At 46.3% G+C, this 12,246-nt stretch overlaps 1 long non-coding RNA gene across 2 annotated transcripts; it reads right to left on the bottom strand.

Moving 5' to 3' along the window:
- Positions 1–1,311: 1,311 nt before the first annotated feature.
- Positions 1,312–10,539, bottom strand: LOC134475733 (uncharacterized). Of its 2 annotated transcripts, none has more exons than XR_010046954.1 (3): positions 5,714–9,101; positions 5,266–5,565; positions 1,312–4,010 (listed from the first exon to the last, which is right to left on the bottom strand). It is a non-coding gene; the product is annotated as an uncharacterized LOC134475733 (long non-coding RNA). The 2 variants fall into 2 exon arrangements; XR_010046955.1 differs by lacking the exons at positions 5,266–5,565; positions 5,714–9,101 and adding exons at positions 9,117–9,199; positions 10,325–10,539 and having other exon boundaries at positions 1,313–4,010.
- Positions 10,540–12,246: the final 1,707 nt, after the last annotated feature.

Here is a 12,246-nt window from a genome sequence, read left to right as displayed (position 1 = left end):
CTCAGAGAAGTCTCTGTCCAAGACAGAATCTAAATGTCACATCAGAATCCAAGTTGAAAGGAACAAAAAGATCTCTGGTTCAAGGAGACAGAGTCAGGGAGAGGGGAGGGCACCCAGGTTGTCTGCAGACATGCACAAAGGCTGCCGCTGTCTTACATTTCTTAGGATGAGGAGGAACAGAATGAGAAGGGAAGGACCCAAGAGAAGAGTCTGGCCTGACCAGATCCCTCTCCATCCACCTCCTCCAGGCTCCCCACGCCCAGCTTCCTCAAGCTCCTGTTATTGCCAGCAAACACCTGAAGGAAATTAAGGGCAGGGACGAGGGGAGAGAAATGCCAGCAGAGGGCTAGCGAGGGGCTACGAGGTTTCCAAAGAGCCCTCATTTGGAAATCCAAACCCAAAGCCCTGTGGCTGGGCCACCAGAACACACAGGGAAGGTCAGCCACCAATCTCAAGGAGGCCTGGTGCCCAAAGGAGGGGAGCACCCAGTGGCCAGGAAGCAGAGCACCCATGGGCCCCTGACTGCCCCTCAGCAGCTCCTGGCCTCCCGCTGTCCTTGTCTCCCTGGGAGACCTCAGCTCACCCTCGGAGAAGGACCCGGTGTGGCCTTCATCAGGGCGGATCTGAGGGGAGAGGCTTAGGTCACACAGAGCCTCCTGCTCCCCAGCAGGGCCTCAGTGGAGGGGGGAGAACCGCCCTCTGCAGAGATGGGCTCTGCTTCTCCAGGAGACTGTGAGGGCTGTCAGGAAAGTAACTGAGAGCTTCCCGCCTCAGGCCGAGAGGACGCTGCGCCCCGGGAGGCCCATGGTTCTCTTTTCTGCTGCCCACCCCAGTGTCCCTCAGGTGCCCCTCCTCCTTCTCCAGCTTCAGTTTGCATCAGTGCTAAGGTGTGCAAGCATCCACCCTGGAGTCTGCATTCATGTACCCCCCACTCACCGGTCATCTTGTCCCCCAGGCACCTCCAGCCCAACCTGTCCTCACCGAACTCTGTGCCGTTCCCCCTACAACACCCTCCACCCATCCCCTCACCCAACCAGAAGCCTTGCCCACCCCCATATCTTGTGAATCCACCAAGCTCCCCAACTTCACTTCCAAACCAACCCAACTACACCAGGGTGCCATGGTCCCCTCTCGCTGGACACATGTGGCAACTCCCTTACGTCTGCGCTGCCTCTGCTCAAAGCCAAACAGGTAATTTTTCTAACAGGTAAATCTTAGTCTTCTCTCAAGCCTCATCCTCTGTTCCCACCCCCACCCCCAAACAGGCCATGACCTAAACTTGGCACCGGGGACCCACAAATCTATTCAGAAATAAATGCTTTAAACAATTACATTAGGAACTGTTTTATAACACACAGAAAGGCACCAAGGACACAACAACACCTATCTAGCCGAGCCCTAACTGCAGAAATAAAGGCCCAGCTGAACAGGGAGGTTCTCTGCAGGCTCTACATCCCCTTCTCTCCTGGAGAAGTAACTGCCATTCCCTAGGGTGCCATTATTCAAAATTCTTTTAATTTACCTAACACGGATTTTTTATTTCATTACAATTCACTTGTCCTTCCTGGCATCTCTCTTGTGGAGTCAATTCCAGTGCTGTCCAGGGATTTCCATGAGACCCATTCTTAGACTCTCCAGTTATCTCTGGTCCCTTCCAGTTCTCCAAGATGGCGGATGGGAAGTCATTACGCAAGCAACGTGTTGTCGTTTGTGACTTTGTGGTGGGGTGGGAGAGTTAAGAGATAAACCTCTGGAGTCCACACCAAGCTTTCTAGACCCTTGCTGATCTCTGTGGCAGGGTGGCTGAGAGATTCTTGGTACTTTGGCTTAACGGGGGCTCAGTAAAATGATTCCCCCAGGCAGACTCAGCCTGGACTGATTCCAGAGATTCTCTGTCAGTCTCTCATCCAGCGCATGGCCTGAGAGACCCATCTAACCTTTGCTATGGACTCACTTTGTCCTTCACCATAATGGGCCCTGAGTAGGGTTCTCTGATTCTCAGCTAAACTATCTTCTGTGACATATGGGAAGCTCTGTAACCAGTCCTTGCCCCACGGAAACCAAAGGGGATTTGGAGAAGCAAACCCCAGCCTTTCCTCTGCCTGGCTGTGCCTATCCTGCCTGTTCTGCAGCCTGAGATCCATCCTTCTCTCCGATTCCCAAGCTGAAGTCGGGCAAACTCCCAAGTCTGGTGTTCATACCAACCCACAGATGTCTTTTTTCTTCTCCCCGCTTCTTACCTCTGTGGTAGGTAGACTCCAAAGAAAGCCCCTGCTAACTCTTCTCTCCATATATGTGCATACTGGGCTTCCCACCAAGAGGCAGAAGCTATTTGTTCTCTCCTGACTCCAGGCTGACCTGTGATCTGCTTTGATTAACAGCAAGCAGGTTGGAAGTCAGAGGAATTAGTGTTTCTGGTACTTCACGACCTGGATCTTAAATTCACTGGCAACACCCTCTTTCTCTCCACAGAAAGCCACCCACCATTTAAAAAGTCAAATATCTTGGGATCACCCTCCTATGAAGAGGCTCAAGCTGTCCACACAGAGTGGCTACTTGGAAGGAGAGATGCCCAGGCGGTCGGCTATTCCTGATATCCCAGCGGGAGGCACCAAATACAGGAGTAAAGTTTTCTTGGGTATTTCCACTCCAACAGACACTACATGAACAGAAGAACCATTCAGCAGCACTCAGCTCAGACTGTAGGATTCTGGGAAATAATGGAAAGTAGTTATTTTGGGTGTGCTTAGTTATGGGGGTAACTTGTACTGTAGCAATAGCTAAATGAAAGACCTCAAATGTGTCTCCCACCACTGCCTACCTTCTGCTTTACGCTCCAACAACTCAGACCTGCACTGGGCCCCCCATGTGTGCTATGCTGGGTCTCACTTTGGTACACTGACTCCAGCTATCAGTTGTTTTCCCACCTCTGGTTTTTGCCTGCTTAACTTCAGTTCCACTTTTGTGTCACTTCTTTTTATTTCCCCTCCCGAGGCATCCACGAACCCCTATGCAAATCACTGTCATTATACTGATGTTGTTAGAATTGTTTCTTTATATAGCTACCTCCCAAACTCAGCTCTGGAGTCTTCACGGGTGGGTACTATGTCTTACTCAGCTTTGAAACATCACTTTATATGGAAACCTAAGTCACTCAAACTTCAGCTCAGTTTCCCCTATCTTAGTGGAGGCAGCATTCATTTGTCTGTCACAGAAACTCAGCCTGCCTGGATTAATGAAACCATGGCTTACAAGTCTTTCACATAATGCTGTGAAGGTGTCCTGGGGAGACGCAGTGGCTTTATGACATCAGCAGCCTCCAGGGTTCCTTCTGTCTTCCTGTGCAGCTCCCTCAGAATATGACTTTCCTCTTTAGTTGTCTCCAGGCCACTTTGCCACCAGGTGCACAGCAAGGAGAAGGGAGGGAACAAAGATGAAAGTGCCAACCTTGGAAAGCAATTCTTTTCCAGAAGTCCCAGAAATTTCCATTGGAGTCTCACTGGCCAGGGCCGCACCCACCACAGAGACATCCACAGTTGCAGGAGAGTCAGCAGCAGTTGCCTGGGAAGCCTACGTAGGCTTGGACCCCAGAAGCAGTGCCTGTGTGCAGCTGGCACTTGGTGGGGGATAAAGACGGGGGATGTTGGCTAGCAACTGGTTATATCTGCCACATGCTCTGCCTATAAAACCAAGACTAGGACTTAGCTTCACAAGTTGATGGAATTAAGACAGAATGTAAGCAAATTTTGTCTTTAGTACCAGAGACTTTGCACTCTGTGAAAGTAATGGCAATTCTTTTGCTTCCAACTTAATTCAAACATCCAAGTTTTCCCTGAAGGGACAGAAAATCTACTGGTAATGATAGTTGTTCCACTCTGTCTGCAATTCTGCAATGAATTTATTTCTTCATTAATGCATCTTCTCAATAGTCTATTCGATGGTCAATAAACCCAAATGGGACTATCATTACGATTCTTCACTTTTACTGTGTGACACAGAGAAAACAAATCCTGGAGAGACACAAAAAGAAAATGAACTGTTTTCATTCCTTTGTGGCTGTAGCGCTGCATATTTCATTTCTGATTCATGGAAAAATATCCAGCACACAGCAGTCAACCAGATCGGTGAAACACCTCATTCCAGAGAGCTTAAGAGTAAAGCCTTAATGCTTTAGTCACTGGGGCCCCAGGGTGCTGACCTGAAGGTGTTACCAGCAGGAAGTCTTTAACTATGAATATGTTCTGTGAATCTGCAGCCCCTCTTACTCACCACAGCTTTGTCTGCACAGCAAATTACTGAAGATTTTTGCATCGCTTAGGATATTTTTTATACAAGTGAAAAGCACAAATAGTGCAAAAAGACATTTTAAATGCCAGATATATGCTTGGAAAACCCCAAGTTCAAGGCCAGTCTGGGTAATTTAGTGAGGCTCTGTCTCAACATAACTGGAGATGGTGCTCCGTAGCACCCCTGAGCACAAACTCTACCACCAGCAAATGAATCAATTAATAATAAAATAATTGAAATTTACTGACTAGAGTGACTAAAATGTTCAATCATACAGTTTTAGACACAACTAGAACAAGTTGCACAAATGAAGCATTGGGGAGTTTTTCAGGGTCTCCACCAACAGAAAGAGGCTGCCTTTTTTTCCAATAATTGCCCCATTAACTCCAGGATTAGTTCAATTTGGGTCACATGACTTCTCCTGAGCCAATCACCTGTCTGAGGAAGCATGATTCTCTTATTGGCCAGTCTGGGTCACATGCTTACTCCTGAACCAATCACTGTGCTAAGGAAGTATAGTGCTCTTATTGGTCAGCCTGTGTATCATGCCTACCTCTGAACCAATCATGTGGTTCTCTTATTGGCCAGTTTGGGTCACACTTACCTGGGAGACTTCAGCAAGACTAACCTCCCTCAGTCCTGCTGGCAATGGAGGAGGGGGATGAAGGGGTAGGGGAGTTCCCCTGCCGGCAGAAGGGCCCCTGAGACTGGCTCTTGAAAGAGCTCCATGATATTATTAGATAGATGCCTTGTCTGATGTAACACCATAGTAGTACAAGTGACACCCTTTTCCATCTGTCAATACCTTACTCATTTTCAGGCTCATTTAAAATGTCACCACAAACAAATCTCCCTAATGAGATTAATTTTCCATCAGCTCGTTGTTTCTTTTTCTCTCACAGCCTGGCTCATGTCTTGCTATGGGTTGGGGTGAGTCACACACCCACTCATCTCCACTCTGGTTTTCAATAAACTTACGACAGAGCCAGAGCTGGGCTCGCCTCCCATTCATCACCGCAGCTGGCTGCTCCTCTGGTGTGAGCAGGCTGGGAACCAGGAGAACACAGGATCCGAGGAGAAAGGAGTCACGTTCCTCCCTTCAGGAAGAATAGCAATCGCAGTGCAAACCGGGATTTCAGAAAATACTGGCTTTTCTTTTTCTCATTGATTTGGGAGCTTTCTTTCTTTACTTTGCGTGGTGAAATGTGGCAGGGAGCTGAGAACAGACCCATGCTAAAATAAATCCTAAGACAGCCGTAGTCTTAGCAATGCCATGCCCTGAATAAATTTCGGAGAGAGAGGAAGAAGACATGGTGAGATGGCCTCCACCTCAGTAAACTAAAATGCAAGAAGCCCAGCTGCCCTTCACACTCCTCAGGGCCAGCACCATGTTAATAAGTTCGGAAGCTTTCCGAGCTGCTCTTACTTTTTTATGAGCCGTCTGTTTCCTCTGCTGTCGTTGGTGGCTCTGTGCCAGGACACTGCCCTTGGGGCAGAAGGAGCAGACTTGTCAAGGTCCTCCCAGTTTCACCCCTGCTCATGGGTACCTGCAGCTTTCCCTTGAATGTTTCCTGTTCAACTCAACAAGTTTTAATTATGTGGACTCTCATCGCCTCACTATTAAACTGTGTTTACCCTTGTCAAAGGCAAACTCCTGAAGACTAGGATTAGGCAAATCCAGGAAAATCTAAACGCTCACACAGACAAGCTCGGGTCTCCCGCCATCTTGTCTTTCCCTCCTGCTTTCTCATGATGGGGACGCTGCTTTTTTGGACATCTATTTCCTGGTCTTCTCATAATTCAGGCCACAAGTTCTTTCTTTTCAGTATCATCCTAAGCAGGAGCTGGAGCAGGATTACATTCTCCCTTTTCTGTGCAGAGATGGTCTCTGCTGGCTTCCTAGAGATGACCAGCTGGGAGGCCCCTCGGGGGGCTGTGGTGGTTCTTCCCTTTCTGTGGCTTCTGACTCATAATTTTGGACCAGAAACTAAGGGCTGTCTGAGAGGAATCTGAGATGTATTGTTTCTCAAGTGCTGTCAAGCACAGCCCATAGTTTGTTCCACTGCCAAGTTTCTCCCTCATAATTCTGACATGTTTGTCCCAAAACACACTCATTTCCCATAACCAAAAGAGTCTGGGGGTGGGGGAGAACCATTAGAACCCATGTGCTATAAAAACAGAAGCTGGTTACTGGAGACTTCATTCATCATGACAGAAGATCCAGTAGTTCCTACTGCGTTTCTCTGGAGTGATTAGAGTCTAATGTGCTCATTTTGAGCTTAAAAATCACTAGAAGCTGCCTTCCAACCCAGGGTTTGGGGGTGCTCCCATGGGGGTGGTATCCTGGGAAAAGAAACAAAATCAAGTCACAAGCAACCAATCAGATGTGAGCCATTTCGTCCACAAAGCAGGCCAAGGGTGGAGTACATAAGCACCCACTTTACCATGGCAGAGTCTGGGTACAAGTTACCAGAAACTGGAACCATATCAGAAGTTCTGAGTACAGCAGATATTTAACAAGGCCAAGCACACGCCCTTCCTCTGCAGCAAACCAGTTTTGTGACGGTGGCGGAATGAAAGGCTTTCGATACACACCGCTCAGATATAAATAACTGCTTGACGACTTCAAACCTCACTTCCTCAAAGCGTAGGTCTTCACTTCCCCAATGCCTGGTCACATACACCTGTTCTCCCCAAAATGGCTCCCTGACTTGTGCTAGGCAGATTATCCTCAGATATCTCTGACATAGAATCCTGCGAGGACAACAGAGTGGTCACTCTCTTCTGTACAGGATCTCTGGCACATGTCTCCAATACATACACCCCAAATCCAGAGAGGCATTCCTGAAATCAAAGAAACTCTGTAACACTTTGTGCTCTTTAATCACAGCCTGTCTGCAGGTATAAACAGTTCTGCTGTAAGACATTCCGTGCAGACAACCCCACGTACCACACAGCACACTCGGGAACACACACACGCACACATATGCACACAGGCAGAGTCATGTGGTGTGACAAAACAGTAGAGAATTCCCTGCTTTGAGAACAAGCACCGGGCAAATCCTTCAAATGTGAAGCTAAGAATGCAAGCGCCAGAACTAGCGATTTCAGGCCACTTTGATTATGTATCTGGAGCCTGGCCAACAGAGCAATTTCCAAGAAAAGCAGCTCACACAGTTGCACATTCAGCGATCCAGCCTCCACCGAGCTCTTTGTTAAGCTGAGCAGGATGTTTCTTCTCCTCACCCTGACATAAGCCATAGCCCTACAACCTGTTAACTAAGTAACAAGACATCTGCGTTCACCAAAGCGTGTGAAGGAGGGGGAGGTGGTGGAGAGAAAAAAGCCCCCAACACACTGCAAGCAAGTGGGGAGCAGGCATGACTGGGCATGGTGCATTTCACACCAAGGGGAAAAGACGCTGGATTCAAACAAGCTGCTTCCTTCTGTGACCTGACCACCAGCTGGCCTCTAGAAGGTTCCCTCAAGTGGGCAGCCTTGCATAAGGCAGTCATGTTAGGAGCAAAGCCAACCACAGGATTTGTGAGCTCACACCTGTTCTCTCTCTCTCTGTCCTGGGGATGGGAAGAGAAGACAGGTTCTCTGCTGCTCGGATTAGGGCAGCTGGAGTTTGGAGAGGGAAAGGGCCTCGGTAGTTTCCCTGACCTGAGAGCCCAGATCCCCTGTAGCCAGGCTACCTGAGGGTCCTATCAGACACAGAAATCCTCAAGTCCTATGCTTTAAATTACATAAGTGCATACTAAGTGAATAAATAGCCACTGACTGTTCACACACTCTATTTCAGTCGTTTGCACCAAATTAGAACATTTGAGTCCCTTGGAATCTAACTCAAGCTTAACTTAGGGGAGACTATTCTAAAGTAAAAATAAATAAAATTTTAAAATGTGACAGTTTCTTAGGTCTTTGATGTTGTTATCTATCTTGAGATTTTTAAAAATAAATATTAAAGGTCTATGTAGCAAATGGTTTAATTTTATTTATCCCCTGAGTGTTAGATAATTAGCTTCTACTGCTCATCCTCACAAATAGATTCCAAACTAATTAGAAAGCCTAATGTGAAAATTATAATAAAATGAATCCTAGAAGGAAACCTAAGAGAATATTTTATAATTTGAGATAGTGAGATATAAAACCCAGAAAGCATATGGGAAATGAGTTACAGATTTGACTACACAGAAATTTTAAACTGTAAAATAAAAGGCACTGTAAACAAAGACGGAGAGGAAATATTTCCAGCAAATACAACAGAATTCATACCCACAGTAAGTGAAACCCACGCAAATCAACAGTAAAATACAGCCAGGCGTACTGGCATATGCCTGTAATCCCAGCACTCAGGAGGCTGAGGCAGGAGGACCACCATGAGTTCAAGGCCAGCCTGGACTACACAGTGAGACTCTGTCTTAAAAATAAAAACAAAACTCAGGAAAACGCAAGCCACTTAACAATAAATATGTGAAGAATTTTTACAGAGAATTCACAAATACCAGTTGATCAAGTTGAAAGAACACTGCTCCTGGCAGATTTATACCCAACAGAAATATGTGCACATGTATACTGAATGCATGCGCAAGACTCAAGCAACATTATCAGCTAATAGCTAAAAGTTGGAAACAACCCAGATGTCCATCAGTAAATAGATTGCAGCCTATTCACATAATGGGCTATAATAAGCAAGTGAATTAATATATTACAGCTATACACAAGGATATGAATGACTCATAAACATTATGCTGAATGAAAGGAGCCAGATGCTGTCCACATTTATGATGCCACTACTATAATGGCCAAAACCAGACATGACTAACCTGTAGGGGTCAGAGGTCAGGGTAGTGATTTCCTTGGAGAGGCAGAAGAAGATCCAAGGCTGCTCTCTTTCTCGATCTGTGTGCTAGTTATGAGCAAGAATTCACTTGAGGAAAAATAATCAATTTATTGAGCAATGCACTCAAGATTTGTACGTTTTCTCTGTTTTTGTGCCTCAAGAAGAAAACTTCCCTAGAAACCCAAAGTACCAACAGGTATATAAGATGCACAGCCCTGTGGGTAAATCAGGACGATAATTTAAAATGACAATTTTTTTTCCTGTACGTGATGCTGGCAATATATGTATTTTAAAAACGATAATGTCCCATGTTGATGAGTATAATGGTGACTATATAAATTAGTACAGAATTTTTGGAGAGAAACTTGGCTTTATTAAAACTTTAACTGTAGCTGGGCATGGTGGTGCACGTCTGTAATTCCAGCACTCGGGAAGCTGAGGCAGGACGATCACCTCGAGTTCATGGCCAGCCTGAATTACATAGCAAGACCCTATCTCAAAAGAAAAAAAAAAAAAAAAAAAAAGCCGGGAGTGGTGGCTCATGCCTGTAATCCCAGCACTCAGCTGAGGCAGGACAATCGTGAATGCAAGACCAGCCTCGACCAGCGTCGGCTACAAAGTGAGCTCAAGGCCAGCCTACACTGCATAAGAGACCTTGTCTCAAAAAGACCCAAAAAAGTAACTGTATATGTTCTATCCAGAAATTCCACTTCTAGACATACATTCTTTAGAAACTCTGCACACACCCATGCACATAAATTTGGGTGTAAGAATGTTCACTGCAGTTGGATATAGTGGTACACGCCTGTGGAGGTGGAGATAGGATTGCCCGGAGTTCGAGGCCAGCCTGGGGTACATAGTGAGTTCTAGATCAGCCTGAACTCTATAGAGAGACCCTGTCGCCAAACACGAAAAGCAAAACACACAAAAGTAAAAGAGAATGTTTGTTTCCAGCATTATTTGTTATGAGAAACTGACAGCCACTCATTCCCTTTGCTAGACACAGTGGATGCCTCAATGCAGAGAGAAGAGCGTATGTGCACCCACACAGAGAGGTATAGTGAGTGTTTAGAAACGCAGCCTGGAAGCAGAACAGGTTGTGTGAGCTTCCCCTCCAAAAACGTTGGCGTCCCAGCCTCAGCCCGGAGCCTGCAAGAAGGTTATGCCAGCAGCGCTGTCCGGGTCACTAACCTGCCCCGGGGGGCGGTGGGCCAGGGCTCCCAGGTCCCAGCCCAGACCACAGCGTCCCCTCCGGGAAGCCGGAAGCTACACGCCGGGCTGGCTGGGCTGGCGGGGAGCATCGGTAGCCCTCGCCTTCCTCCTAGCTGAGCAGAGCACAGCCTCCACCTCCGTGCAGTGTTTGTGTCCCAGGATCCTCGGAAGCAGACAGGAGAGGCCCTCTCAGTGGCTCACGGTACAATAAAAGAAACAGGAGGGACCTTTCCTTCCTCCCTCCCCTCCCCTCTCTCTCCCCTCCCCCCTCCCCTCCCCCTTCCCTCCTCCCCTCCCCTTTCTCTTCCCCTCCCCCTTCCTCAGTCTTTTTCTTTTCTTCTTCCTCTCTCTTCTTTTTTCTCTCTCTTCTCCCTTTTTCTCTCTACTGTATTTTTTTAGTGTGTGTTTGCAGTCTGTAATGTTTCCACTCCTACTCGGAGTTGAAGCCTGGACACAGCCCGTCTTAACACCCCCCCACCCCACATCTTTGGGTCCCCTTCCCACTTGAGAAGGAGCCTCCTCCTTCCTATTTATTTTGCTCTTTATTTATATTTTGAGTTTCTCCTATAAGAGATATCATGTGATGTGCAAGTCAGTGAATCTGCTTTATTTCTCTTAACGTTATGGCCCCAAGGTGCATCTATTTTTCCTAGAGATGCCTTAAGGTTATTCTTCTCCATGGCAGGGTGGTACTCCGTTGTGTATAAATACATTTTTTTCAAATCCATTTTATTCAAATATAAAAAGAAATTTTAAAAAAGAAAAACTACAACAAAACTTTAAAGGTCATCAGTCGGGGTAGCAATGGTACACACATTGCACATTGTCACCCCACATTTTATCTGACATCTGTCGATGGACACACAGGCTGCTTCCCCAAGGTTTAGCTATCATGAATTGTAGCCGTAACTATGGATATGCATGTATCACTGCAACATTTTTAAATGGCTGGTGACTGGAGCAATGGTTCCCAGACTGAGTTTGAAAGGTAAAGAAGCATTAAAATGTCAGAGAGACCGGCAGAGGATCGCTCATTTTTATTGGCCAAACCCAGACATTTAAAATGCAGCCTGAACTATGATCACCGGCATTTTACAAAGGAGTGGGCACCTTGACACCAGAGCAATGTAATCGTGACAACGTCAGATTTAAGAATAGCACTTCAGCTTAATACACTTAGATGTACAAAAGACACCTGTCCTTCACAGGGTACACTGGCGCCAGTCCCTTGGAAAGAGGTGGCAAGATCTAAAGCCCACTTCTGCATCTGGCTATGTCTGAGAAAATAGGGAGACTCTTTTTAAATTACAGGTGCCAGGTTCCCACCCCATATTGTATTGGCCCATCAGTGCTAAGGGTGAAGCCTCCAAGTCATTGGTTTGGTCTGCAGTTCTGGGGATTGACCCCAGGGCCTTTGCATGGGGTGACATGTCCAGCCCTTTCTTAGTTTTTATTTTTGAAACAGGGTCTCTCTACATAGCTAAATTGCCCAGGCTAGGCTCAATCTTGCTGTCTTCCTGCCTCAGCCTTCCAGAGTGCTGAGACTACAGGTGAGCATACCCATACTCAGCTGGAATGTGCTTTTTAGCAGACTTTTACTATGGCAAAATTTACATAATATAAAATTTACTGTTGTAACCAGCTCTAAATATATGACCCAGTAGTACATTTGCAGTGTTGGGCATTTATTACCATCATGTTTCTAGAATTTCATCAGTCTCAAACAGAAACTTTATTCCAGTTAAACAGTAACCCTCCAGTTCCTGGTTTTGTGTTTTGTTTTTCTCTTCCTTTATTTTTCTTTTCTTCTTCTTTTTTAAAAATTTTTACCGTTGTGTAAATTAGTATATGTTCACATTCCTTGTGTGGAGTTGGACTTAACACCTCTTAGAGACTTTTTG

Source organism: Cavia porcellus, unplaced genomic scaffold (genome assembly GCF_034190915.1).
Source record: "Cavia porcellus strain 051 isolate PalLab524CR breed Dunkin Hartley unplaced genomic scaffold, mCavPor4.1 scaffold_1, whole genome shotgun sequence".
Classification (NCBI taxonomy): domain Eukaryota; kingdom Metazoa; phylum Chordata; class Mammalia; order Rodentia; family Caviidae; genus Cavia; species Cavia porcellus.
The sequence above is the reverse complement of the archived record's forward strand: the minus strand, read 5'-3'. Positions and strand labels throughout refer to the sequence as shown.